The following is a 15,198-nucleotide window of genomic DNA, read 5'->3' on the forward strand; positions in this document are numbered from 1 at the left end:
CTGTGATGGCAATTCAAGGTTAGCTGGTGGTTTCACAAAATGTGATTGGCCAAACAGCAAAATATCTGCAGTTGTCAGTCGACTTAATCTACATACATCGGATTGCAGATGCATCAGCATTCTGGCTGCCGTTAACAGAGTTGTGAGTTGGGTTAACAGCTGGCTGAAGTCGACGCCTGCGCTGTGCAACGTAAACAAATGTTAAACCAAATGCCGGCAATAGTGTACCCAGTAAGAAGACTCGGAGCAGTGTTGCCAGCTGCGAGTAAGAAAAGGAGATTGAGCGAGGCAACATAAAAAAAAAAACTGGTTTTTCTCAGCGTGGCGCCGACGATGCCAAAAGTTTCGCGAATGCTGACGAAGCGGGAGACTGCAATGAGAAAAGAGCATTTGGAGAACGAGTGAACGAAACGCGAAGCTCTGACGATGGCGACGAGAATTGGCGACAGAAACAAGAAACTGTTTCAGTTTGTGCTACAAACGCGTTTTGAACGGTACCCAGTTGCATGTGGCGCGCATTGAAGAACTGTGCAACGACTCGCAAAAACCAGAATTCAACTCGTATCGAAGTGAATAAATGAATTAAAGGCACACAAATATATATGAATAATTGATATATATCTATGCATATTGTATGTGCTTGAAGTACATGAATAATTAGCCTTAAACTAATTGTCACTGTGTGTGTGTATTTTGTGTTGTGTCTATGTGTGTGTGTGTTTTAGCCAAGTGTCAAGTTGATTAGCTGACAAACAACGAACAACAACAAATTGTGAATTGTGCATTCCAGTTACGCATAAAAGGTGAATATACGAATCTATATATGTATATAGCAATCTCAATACAGCATCATGTGAATACACAACGAATATATCTATGTGTGTATGTGTGTGTGTGAGGTTGCATTTTAATGTGCTACAACCTGAAATTCGTTTGGGCAACATCAAGTGTCCCTTGTTGTTTTTATATATGCATTCAATGACTGGCAACTGGCATCTGGCAAACTTGCAACTTGCAGCGTCAGTTCTCAATTCTGACTTCTGAGTGTGTGTGTGTTCGGTTCGGTTGTTACCTGTTTGCATTTTAACCAACAGCAGTGAACAGTGAACAGAGTGAACTGCCTTCTGCGAAGCTTGTTTTTATGTCTTGCTGGTCAAGTCGTTTGCATTATGCTCGTTGCTGCGCCCCTTCAGATGACCAGTTCTTTGCACTCTCTTCTGTCCTTCTCCTCCTCTATCATTCTCTGCATCTCTTGCCTGTTTATTATGGCCATCATTCTTCGCAATTCTCATGCTAATTGCACATAAATGCCAATTGCTATTAGAGCATAAAATTAGCTGAGCTGTGGACGAACGCCAAATGGGTTGGGCTCGCCGCTGAGCTGAGCTGCACTGAGCGTGAGATTGTGAAAACTTTGCCAGCTAAGGAAATGCAAAACATAAATTGTATATGCATAAACCCAAATTGTTATAGCCACTTAGCAAGCCAAGCTCGCAGCATTGCTTTTGTTTTGGCCAGAATGCACACATAAAAAAGTGCCCAAAAGACAACAAAAAAAAAAATTGCACAATAAAAACTGCAGAATCTGCAGCTACTGCACCTGGGTACCGCGGAACGTGGCTCAAACCCAGCAGCAGCAGCAGCAGCAGCAACAATAACCAGAAAACGAGCCAGCGAAAAAACGGTCAAAATGCAAGGCAGACAAAAAAAAAAAAAAAAAAATCGCGAGGCAACTCATCGCATTGCATGTTTGCTGCTGCCCTTGGTCTCCCCTTTCCTCTCTTTGCTCTCTCTCTCTGTGTGTCTCCATTTCCATTCCCGCAGCTGTTGAGCGGCGGCAAAGCAGCGACAAAGAACTTCAAAAGCATTTCTGGCTCTGCAGAAACTGCGTCGTCTGTTTTTGGTCATTATGAAAAGAAAATATGCGGCAGTAAAAGCGCGACTCTTTCTCCAGAAAACCGAGAAAAAAGAAATGGATTGAACGCCTGCAAATTCGCATAAAAAACTGCAATGCGGCCAAAAGAAATGAAGACACGAACAAAAAAAATATGTGAAACGTGTATCGTGCGGCATGCTCCTCAAAGCATTTAAGCTCCTTTGACACCCGGCCTGCCAGCCATTTAGCCAGCCAACCATCCAACGATCCAGCCAGCCAGCCAGCCAGCCAGCATGTCCTGCAAGCTAGTTTGAGTTTTTGGGCTTAGGATCTCACTGGCTAAGGTGCGGGCAAATTGACGCCGCGCTGCTGCTGCCGCACTTTTTACATATGCGACAGCTGCCAATCAACGGCTTTGTACGAACATTTTGGCCATCGCATGTCAATTGTAGGCAACACATACCAACAACACAATGCGAGAGCGGAATGCAAGAGAAACAAAAAGTTCACTCGAATGTTACCAAATTGTTGTTGTTGTGCCTGTAATTGTGCGATAATAGGACAAAGTTATTTGCATACATAATCAGATAGTTTCTCAGTCCCCACCAAAACGTGCCACACAAAAAAATAGACAGTTCTCTATATGTATTATTGCTTATTTGAGGGTAGTTCCAAAAGTAACAAAGAGTAATTACAATTAGATTTCAGAATATGGAGTACATTGATTACAGATTCAAATCTAATGCTACAAATGTCTTCTTACATGTTAATTGCTGGTTCAACAGAAATAACAATTTTTTTTACTTATAATTTATTTTGTATTATTTTTATTTTATTATTATTTTTTTTTAATTTCTGTATTCTTTAATTTTATTGCATATTATAATAAAATGGTATTTTATTTATGTAAACACTTTGGGATTTATTTATTATTTATATTTAGTAGTTTAATAAGCAACACAGGCTTGTTAGTCAATTTATATCTGGTTATTATTATTTATTTATTAGATTTCATAATACATTTGAATATACATATTATAGCTACTTTCATTCTTATCAATATTAATTACAATTGCTTTTTATTTAAATAAATTATTGGAACTTTAAATTGACATAGTCATTTATGTAAACATTTATTTTCGAATTTAAGCTTTATTCATATCAAACGTTTTGGATTTATTTAATGATTATATCAATTAACTTGATGATATCAAAAGGTTTCTTAATCAATTATTATATTTATTAATAAATTTCAAAATTTACTTTGTTTTTACGGAATATTAATTTAATTTAATGTTTTCTAGTTAGATTCATTATATTCTGATTGCATTTATAAATGCATATAGTCTCATTTATGTTTTTATTAATTATAAATTGTAAGATACTCATAGTCAACTATTTTAAATTCCATTTTTACTTTCCAACAAACTATTTATAGTTGTGTTCTATTTAAATACTAGTTAGAATTACAAATTAATGAGAGCTATATAATTATTCATTTTCGTATTTTAAGCTACACGCAGTCTAGTTTTTTATACTCCACTTTTACTTTATTTCAAAGTACACGCAGTCTAGTTTTTATACTATAGTTTTATTATTGAAACTCCCCTCGTCGTGCTATTCGAAGATTGCCACTAAATTGCTTCACAGCGCCACTTATAATAATAATTTCACATTCAATTATTGGCCGGCGAAGCAAGACATTTTCTGATCATTAAACGAATGAAGCAATTACTTTATTGTTGTCGCGCATATTTGATTTAAGTGAATCAACAATAAATGTCTTCAATAGTAACAACTTTGAATTGTAGTAAAGTGCTTAAAGTTATATTTGCTCTGCTTTGCAGCAAAGTGCATTAGAGTTGAGTTTATTTTTATTTGTTTTTTGACAATTGTTCGTGGCATTAAATATGCGCTAGTTAAACCATTCAAATTAAACTTGTACCCCAGTTGAGCTTATCGAACGCAATTTGAATGCTCGAGTTAATGTTTTCATTGCGTTTGCCGGAAAAGTCGTGTCCTGTTTTTTGCTGTTTGCTGCCAGCAAAGACCAAAATAGCAAAAGCCTAAAAAAAAAACAAGAAACGAAATTACGCTTAATGGTTTTTTAATTGTAACTATAATTGCTGTCGCCATTGCATGAGCAGCTGGCCAACAACATCAAGGCTATTAATGAATGCTCTTCGTAAAGTGTTTAGATGCCAGCAAATTGACCAGCAACCCGACAATGAAAACAACGCAACGCAACGCAAGGCAAAGCAAAAAAAAACAGAACAGAACAAGAGAATTCGCTGGCAAAGCTCGACACATAATCGCTCATTTGGGCTGCCCTCGACTGTATGAGTGAGTGTGTGTGTGTGTGTGTGTGTACATTGTGCGTGTCTATAATTAAGCCTAAAAGTGCTGGCCTATGCTTTTTATGACCCCAACTGTCCCAAGCTTCTGCCTTGAACTTGCTGACTTTCCATGTTGAAATCTCTGTTATTTTATTATATTTCTTTTTGCTCGCCTCTTGTGGCATCCAACGACTATCAGCACACTCACACATATACACAGAGGGAGAGTTGATTATGAGCTTGTTGCTTTTGTTGCTCGGCTGTTGCCACATCGCACACTTTTCTAGCATACTCTTGTGCGTCTCTGTGGTCTCTAATGTGCGCCATTTTGGTTTTAAGCGTACATCTATTGGTATGAGTGTCTTTCACTCTCTGTGTGTGCATGTGTGTGTGTGTGTGTGTTGCCACATTTGCCCAGAGGTCATTATAGACGCCTCGCCCGTTGCTCATACGCGACGTTGCCCAAAGGCCGCCAACTTCCGTTTGCTGCTCTTTGCTGGCTCTTGGCTGCCTTTGGCTTTTGCCTCTGGCCTCTAAAGTGGCAATTTGTCTAGTTTTGTAAGCGCCTCTTTTAACGATAATGATGATTGCGCTTTGTTGCGTTTTTATTTCACTGCACGCACACACACACTCTCAGCGACATGCACTTCTGCTGCGGTCAATCGTCCAAGTCCAAATAACCTGCACACTGTGAGTCCATTTCCATTTCCATGGCTTTGAGCTTTGTTTAGCCTCCATTTTGCGGCCACATTTGCTGCCGTTTTGTGTTGTCTTGTTTTGTTTTTTTTTTCAAGCGTTATTTGCTACGAATTTTCCGATTTTCATTCATACAAAAGTCAGTTCATTCAGTTCAGACAACACTGAATAGTCCGAGTGGGTTTTCTCTTCTCTTCGTTTTTTTTTTTTGTATTTTTGTGTGTTTGTTTCTGTTTCTACTTCTATTTCAGTTTCTATTTCTGTTGCCATTTGTGTTGCTGTTGCTGTTTCTGTTTTAGTTTTCCGTCTGTCAACGTCTGCCAGTTTTTGGCTTATGCTTTTTTCGCACTCTTTTGCTGCCGTGTCGTCGCCGTTGTTAATTTTTATGAACGGCTATTTTCGCATTTGCTTTATTGGCCATGTACTCGACCGTCTAGACGCTCGGCCTGAGCCACACGGCGAGGATGATGTCTGCTTGTCTGTTGTGCCTCACTCTGTGTGTGTGTGTGTTTTAGTCTGCCTATTGCATTGTTTATTTTTGTTTTGTTTTGTTATGTTTGGTTACGTCTCGCATGTTGTTTTGATGGAATTTTGTTATGTACGGTTATGACCAATTGCTAGCCTGTGCGTATGAGTTATTTTCATTTGGTATTCAGGTAAATAAAGTATACGTTTTACATCAAAATTCGTAAATATTTTGCCACAAACGTGCACAAATAAAATTCAATTGCAATTTGCAGACACATCGATTCAAACAAACAAACATACACTGCGTATGCTTAATGCATGGATTCAATAAATATATTTTATGCTTCTATCTCTCTTTCTCTCTTTCGTTTGCTACAATTCTTGCGGCTGGTCAGTGACAAGACAGCAAGCAGAGTCAGCCAATCTATCGATTTATCTTCGCCTTTGTCAAATAACATCAACTGATTACTTTATCACAAAAGCGTAAAATGAGCACCGAACACACACACACACGTTTACAATATTACGTATACGCAAACATACACATACATATACATACTCGATGTTGAAGGCAACTCCGACGGCATTCACGTGCTGCTCTGTGGCTGTTGCTGCCACATTGAATGACTTTATCGGCTGCTAAACGTCGCTTGGTCATTTGAAGCGCACACGTTTAACCCGCTTTTACGCACACACACACTCACACATACACAGATACACAGACTGGCATTTTCCCTAGCGTATATATGTGTGTGTTTGTGCTTGACTATTGGCTGGCGCTTGTCCCTCTAAAAGTTTATTGCTTCATTCTGTTGTGCAATTTAATCGATGTGGATGTCTGTTCGCTCTTCTCTGCCCTTTTCCCTTTTCTCTCTTATTCTGAATCTATCTGGATTTTCTGATTTTAAAGCGCAGCTAATGTAAATCGCTATAATATTGCCAGTTAGAGCTTAATGAGCGTGCACAATTGAAGAGCCTGGACGCTGTGCACAGGGCAAAATGGGAGATACGCATTTAGTTATGCTCATTGCTGCATTACAGCATTGCGAGAGCAGTTTAAAGTGGTCATCTCATCTTACCATAATCAGCATTGTTTTTAGTATTCCGGCATTTAAAATGATATTTGGAATTAAAAGTTGTTTTGTAGAATTGTGATACACGGAAATGAAAAGCCATAGTTAAGTTACAGTTTATCTTTGTAACACGTTACAAACAATGAACTGTGATTAAATGTGGTTGAAGTTGATTACAAAAAAAAACTTAACTGATTAAAAACAAAATTTTGCTCTTAGTACCAAAATTGTTGTCTTAAAAGTTCGTCAAGAACATTAAAATCTTTAGTTCGAAAAACGTCTTGATTTCAAGAACATTTGATATGAGATTCAAGTCTTATAAGAGGAAAAAATATTTTAGTTTTTATTTTTATAATTTATTTCATTCTTTGCTATTTTAATATTCCATTATTTAATTTCCGAATTAAGTTATTTAGTTGTATGTTTATCACTCTGCTTATGAAATACCTATCATCGATTCGCGTAGCATTTCAACCCAGGACTGAAGACAGCTCGATTATCTGAGCTACGAGATAAGACACTCAAAGCTTGAAAAAAACATTATGGGAATATCGATAGATTACAGAATTTTATAGCCTACATCTAGTATTTTTAATCTTACTTTGAGAATTTTTCATTTTTTAGTCTACCGTTTTTAGTTTTAAGAATTTGTTCTTAAAATGTTCTTATTTCGAAAACAAAATTTTGAAAATGAATGTTTTAGAAACTGGTCTTCTACTCAGTGTGTTTGGTTCGCCTAGATTGCAAATAACAAAACATTTTGTTCGCTGGAATAATTTTTATAAGATGTCAGAGCTCAGCTGAAATGAAGTCTGAAGTGTTAGATTAGTATCAAATTATTCATGATATTAATCAGAGCTGGCTATTTTTAGCTGATTAAATATAGAAGAGATTGGCTATCATAGCAAACCAAAGAATGGGCTGCCAATCAAAATAGAAGGAAACTCTTGTTTGAATCACAGCTAATGGAACTTTGCTTTCTCCTCCTCCTCCGCTCTCTTTCTCCTCCTCTGCCCGTTGAAGTACCTTTATTAGCCGGCACTTTTATGGGGATTTAAATATTTATGCTTTTCATTAAGTTTGTTTGGCAGCGTGTCAATCATCAAACGCCCCAAAAATGTTTAGTTGTTTTCGTTGTTGTTGTTGGAGTTGGCGTTGCTTTTCGGTTTGCTTTAAGCAATTATCTTATAACACAACACGCAATCCGTGGGGTCAATCCGTGCCGATTGTGCCTCATTTTGCGCTACAATGCGCTTTCAAAGTATTTAAGTACCTCAAGCCGTTTACGCCAAGGCGCGCCCAACAACAACAGCAACAACAACAGCATTAGCAGCAACAACAACAAAAGCAGCAAAAGATTCATCTGTCTGACAAAAGCTTTAACCCCTTTTGCCATTATTGTGCGCCTTTGGATTATGTATTTTGTTTATCTTCAAGCTGAAAGCAACGGGAGTTCCCTGGAGTTGTTGTCTCCTTCGTCCTTGCCTCCAAAATACTAGCACACACACCCACACACATACACACTTCCACTCATCGTGGCTGCGGAAAACCCGTCTGTGCAAAGGCAAAAACGTAATGAAATGCAAAATCGCTTAAGTTCGCTGTGGGCACGCCCACCTCCAAAAGCCGCCCTTGTTGTACTCCACTTCAATGAGTGTGTGTTTGCGTGTGTGTGTGTGTGTGTGTATTCCCGGCAGCACCGTTTCTCCCCTTTCCCCGCTCTAACCCTCAGCCTTTGTTGACAGCGTGTTAGTGCAAACTAAATGAATTTCTCCACGGACTGTGGGTTTTTGTTTCGGTTAGTGCGTTTTTATTTGGGATTACGTCTGGCTGGGTGAATGTCAGAATGCCAGAACGCCCGCCATCCTGTCGTCCTGTCGTCCTTCCAGCCATCCTGGCTGCTGCACTCATTTAACTGTGCTAATGCGAGGCACACACTCACAATTAATACTCGTGTGTGTTTGGGTGTGTGTGTGTGTCTTTGGTTGTATTTTGGTGGGTCGCATCAACTTCAACATTATCATCATCGTCTGCCCTCAACAAATTCACATTCACATAATAATCAACCTTACTAACATGCCTGTGTGTGTTTTGTTTGCTAGTTGCTGCCATTTCTACCCTGTTATAAACTGCCAAAAGGTGGCTGGAAAATGCATTCATCTAAAGAGAACTCAAAGTAAATTTAGAGTTCATTTTAATAAATGTAATAAATGCTATTATTGTTAAATATGTTATGTATATTGATTACAATACATTCTTTAAATTTAACACTAAAATAATTTGTATAATAATAGCTCAAGAATTGAAATAAATAACATATGTTTTTAATTAGATAAATAAAATATAATGTTTGTAGAGATTTGTTGTAGGCTTTAAGCAATAATAAAGAATAATAAATCGATTATAAATAGAATATCTTATGCTGACATATGTACGAGCTGAGAAATAATCGAAATATATAATATTTATTTAGTAGATAAAACTTAATGTTAGCACATATTTGAAAGTTATTCAATATTCAATTCAATTTTACGTACCTAATTTAGAATTCAATTCATTTTGTCTTAGGTTGAAATACGAGCATAGAAATAATCGAAATACATTTGTTTAGTAGATAAATCTTAATGGTAGCACATATGATATTATCTTTGAAAGTTGTTTAATATATAATTCAATTTTACGTAACTAATTTAGAATTCAATTCATTTTGTCTTATGTTGAAATACGAGCATAGAAATAATCGAAATACATTTGTTTAGTAGATAATATAATACTTAATGCGAGCACAGATTTGGAAAAGCTCTTGAGGGCATCTCATCAGGGTTGACTTATTGTTTGGCAAATGCCGAAAGGGTTCCTGAATTCGCATACAGGATGTCATTTAGTCGCTTAACCATACACACTCACACCTTTTGTGCCGTTTTAAGTTGTCCTTCTGTTGTTGTGTCTCCACTGTACATAATTGAAGACACAGACACTTTGAGCATGTGTGTGTGTGTGTGTTGTGATGTTTTTGTGTGTGCTTCTAACTGAGTTGTTGGACGAGAGTTACAAGTACTACATATATACAGGGCTTTTCAATGACTTCCGCATAAGTGTTTAATTTCCTGTGTATTAACATGCTTAGCAAACAGAGAAAAACGCAGCAACGAGCCCCACAGGCGGCTATTCAAACGCACCTCTTCCCCTTTCTCCCCTCTCCTCTCTAAGGTAGATGTGGCATTCAACGGTGGGGTTGCAAAAAGGTGCGTGCCACAGCCGGCGGGCGGCATAACGATTTGTGCCAACAAATTTATTTAAAAAGGATTATCAGCAGCTAAGCGCCATGCTGGCACACTTCAAAGGCGGCTACCAAAACATACTCACGTGCCACGCCCAGCGTCTGTCCTCCCCAATTTTTTGCACAATCCTCCCTTCCCCCAACCACATTGAAAACATCCACAGCAAGGGGCAGAAAAACAAATGCAAAAATGTAAACATTGATGCAAATTTCAATGTCAAATTCAAGCCGCATATGAAAATGTGTATATATATGAAATTTGACATTCAATTTTCCAATGCGAGTGTAGAGTGAGTGTGTGAGGGTGTAAGTGTGAGTGTGAGTACTTGGTGTGTGTGTGTGACAAGTGATACAACTCAATGCTAAGTGGCTTTATTTAGCGGTACTCTGTGCTAGGCTAAGCTATTTCCATTTTAAGCTGTCGCTTTGATGTTGCCCCCTTTTTGGGGGGTGAAAGGGACTAGGAAAATACATCAGTTGTAGTTATTAAATACACTTCGCTGCAATTATTATTGAAAACATTTTACGATTACAGTTGACAGTTTAAAACCCACACTCCATTATAACAGGATTTGCGTTTGAGTTCTTAATTTCAATCGAATTATTATGCATTGTCAATGAAACTTATTATGTTTGCATACTAATTACATTTAACTACATGTGGTAAATAGATTATGACTAATACTTTTAATATCGTCTTATTCGAAGCTAAAAGTTTGTTTTGTTTATTTAAGTGACTACTGTTATTTTCAATTTATTTTTTTATTTGAATCCAAATTATTTATATAATTTAACAAAAGTGTTTACTGAAAGGCAAGTAAAATGTATTAAATAAAATCTCAATTATACTAAAACAATACCTAAATTATACTAAAATATGATCGCGCTCTTATAACAGAAAAGTAATTTGCGTAAATTAAGAATTTCTAAGTCTATCTTGAACGAAGATTTCTTTATAAAAGGGATATTTATGTTTACATTATGTGCCTAGCTAAATGTTGTTCATGTTTCTAAATGTCCAATAATATTTTAAAATTTGTTCAGTTCTTTATTTTTAAGTAATTCTTTTATGCTACTATTCGCAAAAAGGTGTTGTCAAATGATTAAAAGTATAGTAATTGATTGTATTTATTTTCAAAAATATATTTAATTCACATCATTTCTATTAATCAAGAAAATTTCGACTGAGTAGCAATTAGATATTTTCAATTAAATTCAATTTCTATTAAACTAACTTATTCAAGAAGCTCAAACTAAGATTTCTTTTTTTTTTTTTGTAATATAACAAAATTGTTTATACAAATATTTTTTATATAAATATGTCTTTCAATAAGATATATTAATGTTTTAAACATATTAATGTCCGCATCTGACTTTTCTTCTTTGAATTTCCAAATGTCCTATCACATTTCCATCTCATTCAAATTAAATACCAGCAGGAAGGGGTATAGGAAAAATAATAAATGTTTCACTTGAACTTTGCTTTCAAGGCAACCGAATGAAATTTGATTCATTTGATGTTGAATACATTTGCTAGTTAAATGAGTAATTTGATGCGGGTTCTTCGCTTCACGGCCTTAGACTAAGATGACATTCTAGATGGCATTGAATACTCAGTCAGTGGCAGTCGATTATTTGTTATGCCAGCAGACTAATGAACTCCTTGACATTTTCCCGATCAAATTAGAGTGAAAATTAGGAAAATTTTCATCAGTTGGCAACGACATTGATCTATTTCTGAGGGGCTAGCTAGTTCGGCGTGAGAAATTCAATTTGCAAGCATGTCCATCAATAGTCCATCAGCAGCAGCAGCAGAAGCAGTTTTTCGGCCAACGAAGGAGGCTGAACATAGAGGGTTAGAATTTCAGTTCGGTGTTATTGAATACTTTAAAAGGTTTTTTGAGGGAGTCTGGCAACAACAAAAGTGTCGGGTTGATGTCTATGAATGTCAGAGTTGGCAGCAAAGCAGAAGCTCGTCTCCAGCGAATTTATTTGAAATTTATTTCACTAATTGCTTATATTTCGTTGATTTTCTCCATTTAGTTTAGGGTGTTCTCTGCTACTGTTAAGTTCAGTTGTATTCTGCTCTGATTGTGTGCATATGCGGAAGTTCACACACGCCTGAACACTTGCAAGGACATGCGTGCTGTCAAACGCAGCAACAACTTGAGCAACATTTCTCTCACACACTTCTTCAAGTCTTCAAACTTGCACAAAATTTCAAATTTCCGGGCGGTTTTACCGCACGTTTCACGTGCCATGACTTGCAAGGAGGATTTAGGAAATTGTCTACGCATGTTCCTGGCACTTTGCATGAGTCCTTTCTCCTTAAACTTGTGCTTGGGTGGGTTGAACTATTTAGTGTTTTGGCATTATTAATGCATGATTTCAAGGCGAACACAAATTTTCAATTTGCTCAAAACTTTGCACACATCACAACACATCGGAAGTAGCAAATGGAAAGCCTTAAGATTAGGGCTCATGTTGCATTCACCATTTTGCCATTAGCTGGCCATTTGGCAATCGCCATTAGCTATTAGCAACAATTGCCAACAACACGATAAGCGTTATCGCAGCAGCAGCAACATCCAAAACACTGCATCGCCCACCCACCCCTTCGTAGCCTTGGCATATGCGTTTCCTATGCCGTTGCTGTTGCTCGCTTCCTGTTTTGCCCTCTGGCCTTTTGGCTGTGCCGTGCTGTATCTCGCTGTGCGCTATGTTGTGATGGCTTGTCTGACGTGATAATCCGCAGGAATTAATAAATAAACCATTAACAAATAAACTAGAGTAAATCCCATGCACACACTGCAGCCAGTCTGCCCTGCCTCTGTCCTCCTCTCTTCTCTCTCTCCCTTTACTCTTATGCGACCCTTATCAGCGGCACACGCCCGAACAGGCGTTGGAAACGTTGCTTGGTGGGGGTGGGCGTGGGCAAGGGAATGATGACTTGTCGTTGACTTTCTGCAAACATTGGCAAACAAATAGCAGCCGGCGTTGTCCGTTGCCCCTCTGGGCACGCAATCGTTTGGCGATTGTGCACAGCAGAACGTCTGTTAACGTCGATTTACATACATATATATGTATATCGCTTATTGTGCTGCACTCCTTGTCCTGCTACTCCTGCTGTTGCTGCTGTTGTTGTTATTTGCGCTTATCAATGATCGCACAGCAGCAATAAATTCTACAAGAAGTCAGCTTACCTTACAGCCAACTGCATGCATATGTTTCTATATACTACATAGCTAGTTGTTATATATAGATTAATGTATATATCTGTATATTGTAGTGAAAATGACATTTGTGCGTGCGAAGACTGAACTGAAATGGCTGCTTGATTAAATGACAGCAAATAAATAATTGATAGTTTTCGAAGCATACTTTTAGGGGCTGTCGCAGACACAATGTCACATTAATTAAAGGCTCTGCGTGTGTGCGGGAGTAGAGTCGAGTAGAGTCGAATAGAGTGCGGCCAATGACATTTAAATATTTAAAATATCTAGTGCGAGGCACTGGTGGTTAGCCATTGTCACTGACACTGGCCGTGACTCTCGTGGAGGACTCGCCAGGACACAACAGTCACGTTAATGACAGTGATGAGCGGCGGCGACGGCGGCAGCAACACAAGCAAACAAACATACAAATAGATGCACGCACGTATTGCAACTAAAAGCTAAGGCAATTGTATGCAAAATGAAACAGCCTTCGACGTGTGCGTGAGGCTTGCACTTGCTAATACTAATACACGGACACATACAGACATGAATACACACACAGAGACACGCACAAGTGTGCAGATTAACAAATACACACACAGGCAAAACGTCAACAAATGGCGTCTGATTGCATGGAAAGGACAACAACAAAAAATATCCTGCTAGCAGTTTGTCTGCGTGTTTGCTTGTCTACTCCATTCACTCACTCATTCATTCATTCATTCGTTCAGTCATCTGTCCTGCTGCTGCTGCTGCTGTCTATTTCAACTCTCTGTGTGTTTGCATTGCCAGTGCGACGCAGAACATTCAACATTTTGCCGCCATTAAAATCAAATTGCGCTTTCGTGCACGATCCTGCGACCAGCACGCTGTCGTTTCGCCAATTTCGGCAATTTCAGCATTTTTTTATGATTAATAAAAGCAAATGTAAATAGCCAAAAAACGACAGCAAACGAAACGAAATGAAATGAAAGCGAATTCAAGTGAACTGCTGTTGCATTTGCTCTGCGCTCGACCTTCACACGGTGTTCGTCCTGCAGCAGCAGAGCTGAAGGGTGGCTCAGTTTAGTGAGGTAGTAAGGTGGGTAGCAACCACCCGATGAATCTACCTAGCGACCCTTCCACTACACAGCACTTTCGTTTAATTTCTATTAGCGCTGCCGCGTCGCGTTGTCATTGCTGTGGCACGCGGCGCAGGTTACTGAGGTTACCATCGCCAGGCAGCGAGGAAGCATACGTGCATGAGGGTGTCTAACTTCGGGTTGGGGGAGGGAGTGGGAGTGGGAGAGGGGTAAACAGACAGGTCCTGCCTGCCTGCCTGCGATGATTGTTTGTATTTCTCATGGCACTCGATGTCAGTCAAATTCATTTCCATTTGCACATTGCGTCTGGCTTGCTGAACTCACCAAAAATTGTTTAGCTCCCCAGAAAACGTTGTAGGCATTTTGCGACACTAACGAGTTTTGCAACCAAGCAAAAGATCATCAAGAAATGTCAGCTTATTGATCAAGTCTCAGGAGAATAAATATTGATTGCAGTTGCTGTAACATCGAAGTAATGATAATTACAATATTTCAAATACAATATTTTATATACTGCTAATAATTTTACTTACAACAACTATAGAAATTACAGTTTATAAAATGTATGATTAAAATTTGACAATATTCAATTATAAGATGTAAAGCCGAGATTGAATGTAGATTTTAGATTTATTTAGGTAGCAAATCATTATAACATAAAACAGTTTTGAAGCACAAATATTAATCAAAATTAATGATACATTGCTTTTGTTGTATTCTATTTTGTATTAAAACTATAAATAAATAAATTTCCACAATTATATATACACGAAAATAACTGCTGTCTACATGAAAATTTTCTTAGATCATGTTCAAATTATGTGAAAACCTAGGACCTATGTTAGAAGATAAATACTTAAATCAAGATCAACATTCTAAAATAATTCTAGATTGACTAATCTTGAAATTCGAGAATAAATTTTTGTTTGCAAAAATGTCACGAAACGAACCCAGAACAAAAAATCTCAAATCAATATCAAAAGTTCTAATGTTTAGATTACTTTAAGTAAATATAAAACTATTTTGTTATCATTTTAATTATATATTATATTTATTGCACCAGTTATTTAAATTATGTTCAAAACAGATTAAGATCTGCGAAAATTCATAATAATTTGTTTCATTTAAATATGCTTTGATTGAGTTACGAAATTAACTGTGCTTTTTCCAAT

General features: G+C 37.6%; 1 protein-coding gene and 1 long non-coding RNA gene across 4 annotated transcripts in view; one reads left to right on the top strand and one right to left on the bottom strand.

Moving 5' to 3' along the window:
• The first annotated feature begins 467 nt into the window (after positions 1 to 467).
• LOC132790822 (semaphorin-2A) overlaps positions 468 to 15,198 on the top strand; it is a 59,977-nt gene continuing 45,246 nt past the window's right edge. For all 3 annotated transcript variants that reach the window (XR_009632834.1, XM_060799532.1, XM_060799533.1), the window contains exon 1: positions 468 to 803. The gene's annotated coding sequence lies outside the window, so the exon portion shown is untranslated. The remainder of the gene's footprint in view (positions 804 to 15,198) is intronic.
• Positions 11,079 to 13,891, bottom strand: LOC132793083 (uncharacterized). The gene is made up of 3 exons (XR_009633071.1): positions 13,652 to 13,891; positions 12,933 to 13,059; positions 11,079 to 12,864 (listed from the first exon to the last, which is right to left on the bottom strand). It is a non-coding gene; the product is annotated as an uncharacterized LOC132793083 (long non-coding RNA).

This window comes from Drosophila nasuta, chromosome 3 (assembly GCF_023558535.2).
Source record: "Drosophila nasuta strain 15112-1781.00 chromosome 3, ASM2355853v1, whole genome shotgun sequence".
NCBI classification, from domain to species: Eukaryota; Metazoa; Arthropoda; class Insecta; order Diptera; family Drosophilidae; genus Drosophila; species Drosophila nasuta.